The 6776-nt window shown below is 42.1% G+C and overlaps 1 pseudogene; it reads right to left on the bottom strand.

The window, feature by feature from the left end:
• Positions 1-5443: 5443 nt before the first annotated feature.
• LOC129684582 (zinc finger protein 883-like) overlaps positions 5444-6776 on the bottom strand; it is a 17629-nt pseudogene continuing 16296 nt past the window's right edge.

Below are 6776 nucleotides of genomic sequence, written 5' to 3'. Positions count from 1 at the left end.
AGTGCAGTGGTTGTGGACCAGCAAACTATCGTCTGGGCAGAAGCATTACCCCCAGGTACGTCGGCACAGAAGGCTGACCTGATTGCTCTCACGAAGACCTTGACACTGGGAGGCGATAAAAAAAATCAATATCTACACAGATAGCAGGTAAGCCTTCACCACTGCTCATGTACATGGGGCAATCTATCAACAGAGAGGCCTCCTAACCTCTAATGGGAAAGATATTAAGAATAAGCCTGAATTCTGGCCCTCCTGTTGGCCCTGCAGTTACCCAAGAAAGTTAGTATCACACACTGCCCGGGGCCACCAAAAGTCAGATAATCTAGTCGCCATAGGAAACAACATGGCAGATCGAGTAGCCAAAGAGGTAGCCTTAAAGGAAACTGTTCTGGTCCAAACCGAGGTCATCTCATCCCCTACTTGGGACTGGACTAAGGGCTGGCCACCCCTCAGCTACACGGCTGAAGAGAAAGCACAAATTAAGGTCTATCCCACTAACTATTACCTCAAAATGAGGGACATTGGAAAACTCAAAAATGAGAAACTATCTCCTCAGGAAGCAAACCATGGACCTAATCCAACAAACGCATCAATGGACTCATCTGGGACACAAGAAACTAATAGAAGCAGGTAAAGGGTCTCAGCTGTATGTCTCGGATTTAAGAAGGCTGGTAGATATAGTTACAAGACGATGTAAGGCATGTCAACAGGTCAATGCATGTAACATTGAAAATAAAATAGGAAGAAGGCTCAGGGGAACATGGCCAGGAGTTTTCGAAGTATATTTTACTGAAATAGAGCCAGGAAATTTGGTTATAAGTATTTGCTAGTCTTTATAGATACTTTCTCTGGATGGGTCGAAGCCTTTGCCACCAAACAGGAGACCACTGCTGTAGCTAAGATTTTAAAAGAAATATTTCCTGGATTTGGAGTCTCTAAGGTAATAGGGTCAGACAAGGGCCCTGCTTTTGTCTCTCAGGGCTTGGCTATGGTACTGGGACCAATTTGAGACTTCATCCAGGTTATCGTCCCCAGAGTTCAGGACAGGTAAAAGGAATGAATAGAACCCTAAAAGAGGCCTTAACTAAATTGACTTTGGAGACAGGCATGGACTGGTTGGTGCTCCTTCCCTTAGCCCTGTTTAAAGTTAGAAATTCCCCCTATAAGCTTGTATTGACCCCATTTGAAATTCTATCAGTTCCCCCACACCCTTGGTGGCCTCTGGCCCTGATCTGGAATTATCCCAGTTCCATGACAAGGATAGGATAGCTCTACTTGTGGCCTTGCAAACTGTACAGCACGATATCTGGTCTCAGTTATATGCTTTCTATGCCCCAGGGACCCCTGACTCTCCACATCGGTTCCAGATCAGCAATGCTGTATACATCCGCTGACATGGAGTGCAAACATTAGAGCTCCACTGGAAAGGACCGTACATTGTGTTGCTGACACACCTACAGCCATTAAAGTGGATGGCATCGCCTCCTGGGTCCACGGCTTGCAAGCCAAGCCAGCCCACCTATCCCTGGACTCTCCCTCCTGGCAAGCTGAATCCACCAGTAACCCACTGAAAGTCAAGCCGGTCCGACAGGCAGCACTGGACAGGCACACAAGAAATCATGATGGGACTTCCCTTTAAAATCTTGTTGATTTGCTTGGGGGCAAGTCTAATTACTCCAAGCCTTCATCATCCCCTTAACCTTACCTGGGTTGTTTATAAACGGTTATAGGGATAATATAGGTTCTATCTCTAAAGTCACCCCTCCTGGAACTTGGTTCCCAGATCTTTCCATTAATGCCCAGGCCCTCTGGGACAAACTCCAGCTATATAATCTTCCCCAGGTCTATAAAATTGTCTACCTATGCCCTGAAGAGAGCTCCAAACAAGGCACTTGTGGAGGAGCTAAAGAATACTATTGTAAATCTTTGGGCTATGAATCAGCTTGTCTAAGACCTCAATGGGACGGGGGTTGGGGGGGGGACTCCTTTCTATGGAAAAGACCCACATTGGAACCCTGGTCATCAGCAAGACCTCTTAACCTTCTCCCAGCCCAGGTATCATAATGCTTATCCCTGTGGGCCCAATTCGTCGAGTAAGAGACGTAAAGTTCCTCTAATCATGAAATTCAGAGGCTGGAAAGGTAGCTCAGAGATGGGAACAGGTAAAACAACGGGGACTGACACTACATCATGAACTTGGTCCTGACTATGGAGGATTATTTGCAGTTAAGCTCCTTCTCCAGCCCTTTGAGGCAAAGGCTATTGGCCCTAACCAGGTCCTAGCTACAAACCAGCACCGTTCCCCCTGTTGATAATTGCTTCCGTCACTGTCTGCATTAAAGGAACTCTCTGAGTTAGATCTTCTAGAATCAAAAGACCTACTTTGGACTATCATGCAAAACACCTTTCAGGTCCTAAACCAAATTGACCCTAACATTACTTGATCCTGCTGGCTTTATTATGATGTAGCTCCCCCTTACTATGAAGGGCTAGCCTTTAAGGCCTCTGGTTCTAATATAACCAGTACCAAATGTCAAATGCTGAGTATCCCCCCTCCCTTTTGGGGCCCCCTGGGACTCAAACCTTACAGAAAGTTTCCGGAGACACCCCAAGGACATAGATGCAGTCAGTTCTTGGAGCATCCACACAGACAGATGCTGAAAACACTCCAAAGACATAGATGCAGGCTGTCCTTGGAACATCCACAAAGACAAGATCCTAGAAAACCCCAAGGACACTGGTGAGGGCAGGCAGTCCTTGGAAAAACTGCAATGTGGGCAGCTTGACCCAGACCACACTGCCAGCCACCCTACTGGAGAGTCCTAAACATGTAGCTAGATCCCAAATATCCACCAATGAAAAACTGCCCTGTTGCTATTTTCAAAGTTTGCCTATGCCTGAATGTATAAAAACCCAAAGCTTTTGTTCCTCGGGGTCGCCTCTCCTCACAGTGCAGGATGACCCTAACACACTAGCTTCAATAAACCTCTTGCATCGTTCCCAATCCCCATGCCTTACTCGAGGGCCTTCCTGGTAACATGGGACTCCGCCGAGTCTTACATTACGTAGTTAGTCCAGGACCTAAGGATTATTAATGCTGCTGTCATTCCTATACACCCAGTAGTCCTTAACCCTATACTCTACCTCAGACTCCCTCCTCTACCTCTCATTTTAAAGTCATAGACCGTATGGATGCCTTCTTCAACAGTTTTTACACTAAAATTCACATGATCTCTTTGCTTTAACATGGGAGGACAGAATTTTAGTTTACATGAACTGTCCATATGCACAGGTTCCAGGTCAGGCCCCAGTTTTCCCTTTCAGGCTCTGGCCACTGATCTCCTCTCGCTAGCCCACCCCCAGCTGCTTAACAGAATATGTAAATGACCTTCTACTCGGGCTTGCTGTCCTAACATACCGCACAGCTTCTTAACATTTTAGAAAACAAGGGATGCAGAGTCCTCCTTTACAAAGTTCAACTTTCTGTCTCTTGGGTCTTCTCTCTCTAGGCTATCCCATAAGAATCGAACTCACTCTTGATCACATACAACACCTGAGGTCCATCACACTTCTAAGCACCAAAAAAAAAAAAAAAAAAAAAAAAAAAAAAGTTCTATCCTTCCATAGCCTATGGGAATACCTTAGAACCTGCACTCCCAACTTTGGTCTTCTTGAACATCCTGTCTGTAGAACAGCTAAGAGCCTCTTAACTGAGCCTATGGATCCTATTAAACCTTTCACACTTTCTTATTCCTCTGAGATGTCCTCCTACAAGCCCCTACCCTGACTCTCCCTGAACTTAATCAACCCTTTATCCTTTATACCACTAAAAATTGAGAAATGTTTCTAGAGTTTTTGGACAAATAGGAATTCTCGGGTTTGACCCTGTTACCTATCTTTTCAAACATCTAGATAAAATAGGGAAAGACAAGACTTTCTACTGGAAGCACACTGGCTCTTACTGTATTTGTTAACAGTTTTTTATATATGAACAAAGACAATGGAAGATTTAGTTGTATGGACATGAATCCAGATTATGTTAGAGAAAGTGCCAAAATGGTTAATATGTTTTTTTTTAAATGACTTATTTTACATGGTTAAGTTTTGCCTGCATGTATATCTGTGGAGAGGTGTTGGATATCCTGAAATGAGACTGACAATTGTGAGCTTCCCTGTGGGTGCCAGGAATTGAACCTTAAAACTATAGAAATCATCTTGCTAAACCACCTTTTGGATCTTTTAAGACCAGATCTCTGTACAAAATTATGGCCATCCTAAAACTCAGGTTGGCCTGAAACTCAAGAGAGATCTACCTGTCTCACAAGCTCTAGGATTATAAGCATGCAACACTATGACTAGGTGACATGTTTTCTAAATGACCTATCTTTCAGTCAGAAGATTTTATTAGGAACCATCAGTGTTTTGATGAACAGCACTAATACTTCTTGGAATTTTTCATTGCAGTAATTTCAATCGGTAAAGCAATTCCTGTTTCTGTATTCTTGGACACAGCATATTTACAATTTGAAAGGAGACAGTATTTTTTAATTAAATTTTTATTTTTTTAATACTAGTTACCGTTTATTACCTACGTATCCCAGCTGTAGCCCACTCCCTCATTCTCGCCCTATCCCACCCTTCCTCCCTCATCTTATCCCTACCCCTTTCCGAGTCCACTGATAGGGAAGGACCTCCTCCCCTTTCTTCTGACCCTAGCTTATCAGGTTATCTTCAGGTCTGGCTGCAAAGTCCTCTGTGGCCTAGCAGGGAAGCTCCTCCCTTGGGTAGTGGAGAGGGGTCAAAGAAGCACCCACTGAGTTCTTGTCAAAAATGGTCCCTATTCCCCTTACTAGGGTACCCACTTGGATACTGAGCTACCATGGGCTACATCCGAGCAGGGTTTCTAGATTATATCCACACTGGTCCTTGGTTGGAGATATATTCTCATAAAGACCCCTGTGCCAAGATATATTTGGTTCTTGTGGAGTTCCTGTCCTCTCCAAATCTAACTCCCCCTTCTTTCATATGATTACCTGTACTCTGCTGAAGGTTTGGTAGAGACTTTCAGAGGCCCTCAGTGATAGGCTCCTATACTGTTACTTGTTTTCAGGACACAGTATTTTAATGAGTGAGCATTTGTACAAATCTTACTGAAGCACCAGTGAGAAGGATCAGTGGACAAAATACGTGTAGAGTGGAGGATATACCTCTCACATAAGGTTAATGTTTTTTTTTAACCAGTATGAATTGCCTCATGCTTTTAAAAGTTGCTAAATAGGTTGAAGAGATGGCTCAGAGGTTCTGAGACTACTCTCCCAGAGGCCCTGAGTTCGATTCCCAGCAGTCACATGGTGGCTCCCAATGATCTATAATGAGATCTGGTGTCCTCTTCTGACCTGCAGGCACAACACTGTATATGTAATAAATCTCTAGAAAAAAAAAATTAAGTTGCTAAATTTTATTTATGACATTATGTTCATAGAGTTTTTGTCCAGTATTTCTTTCATAACTAAAAAGATAACTCTTCTGTGAAAAGGCTTTACAGTATTCATTACATACATGGGGTTTCTAAGATGACCATACTCATGCCTCTAAAGATGACTGTTTTGTGCAAAGGCTTTCCCACATTAATTACATTCACAATTTCTCTCCAGTATGACTTATTTCACATATCTGAAGATCACAGTTACATGTAAAGGCTTTACCACACTGATTACTTTCATAGGATTTCTCTCCACTATAAATTCTTTCATGCTTCTAAAGAACACTGTTCTGAGCAAAGTATGTAGCACATTGATTACATTCATAGGGTTATTCCCTAGTATGGCCTCTTTTATGCCGATGAAGAACATTTTTATATGCAAAAGCTTCACCACAGAGATTACATTCATAGGGTTTCTCTCCAGTATGAATTCTATCATGCTCTTGAAGATGACTCTTCTGTGTAAAGGCTTTTCCACATTGATTACATGCATAGGGTTTCTCTCCAGTGTGAGTTCTTTCATGCCTCTGAAGATTACTGTTCTGTGCAAAGGCTTTACCACATTGATTACATGCATATGGTTTCTCTCCAGTATGGCTTCTTTTATGTTTCTGAAGTTTACTGTTACTTAGAAAGGCTTTGCCACACTGAATACATTCATAACGTTTCTCTACAGTATGGATTCTTTTATGTTTTTGAAAATTAGTCTTACATGTAAAGGCTTTACCACATTGATGACATTGAAAAGGTTTCTCTTCAATATGACTTCTTTCATGCATTTGAAGGTAATTCTTATATACAAAAGCTTTACCACATTGACTGCATGCATACAGTTCCTCTCCAGTATGACTTCTTTTATGTTTTTGAAGATTACTGTTACGTGCAAAGGCTTTACCACATTGATTACATTCATAAGGTTTCTTTCCAGTATGACTTCTTTTATGTTTTTGAAGTTTACTGTTACTTACAAAAGCTTTACCACATTGATTACACTCATAAGGTTTTTCTCCAGTATGATTTCTTTCATGAATTTGACGATCACTGTTTCGCGTGAAGGTTTTAGCACACTGATTACATTTATATGGTTTCTCTCCAGTATGAGTTTTTTCATGCATTTGAAGATCACCATTTCGTGCAAAGGCTTTACCACATTGATTACATCGATAGGGTTTCTCTCCAGTATGGCTTCTTTCATGATTTTGAAGAACACTTTTATATGCAAAGGCCCTACCACAATGATCACATTTATAGGGTTTCTCTCCAGTGTGAATTCTTTTATGTATTTTAAGATAAC

Source organism: Psammomys obesus, unplaced genomic scaffold (assembly GCF_907164565.1).
Source record: "Psammomys obesus unplaced genomic scaffold, mPsaObe1.curated_primary_1811, whole genome shotgun sequence".
NCBI classification, from domain to species: Eukaryota; Metazoa; Chordata; class Mammalia; order Rodentia; family Muridae; genus Psammomys; species Psammomys obesus.
This window is presented reverse-complemented; position numbering and strand designations above follow the sequence as displayed.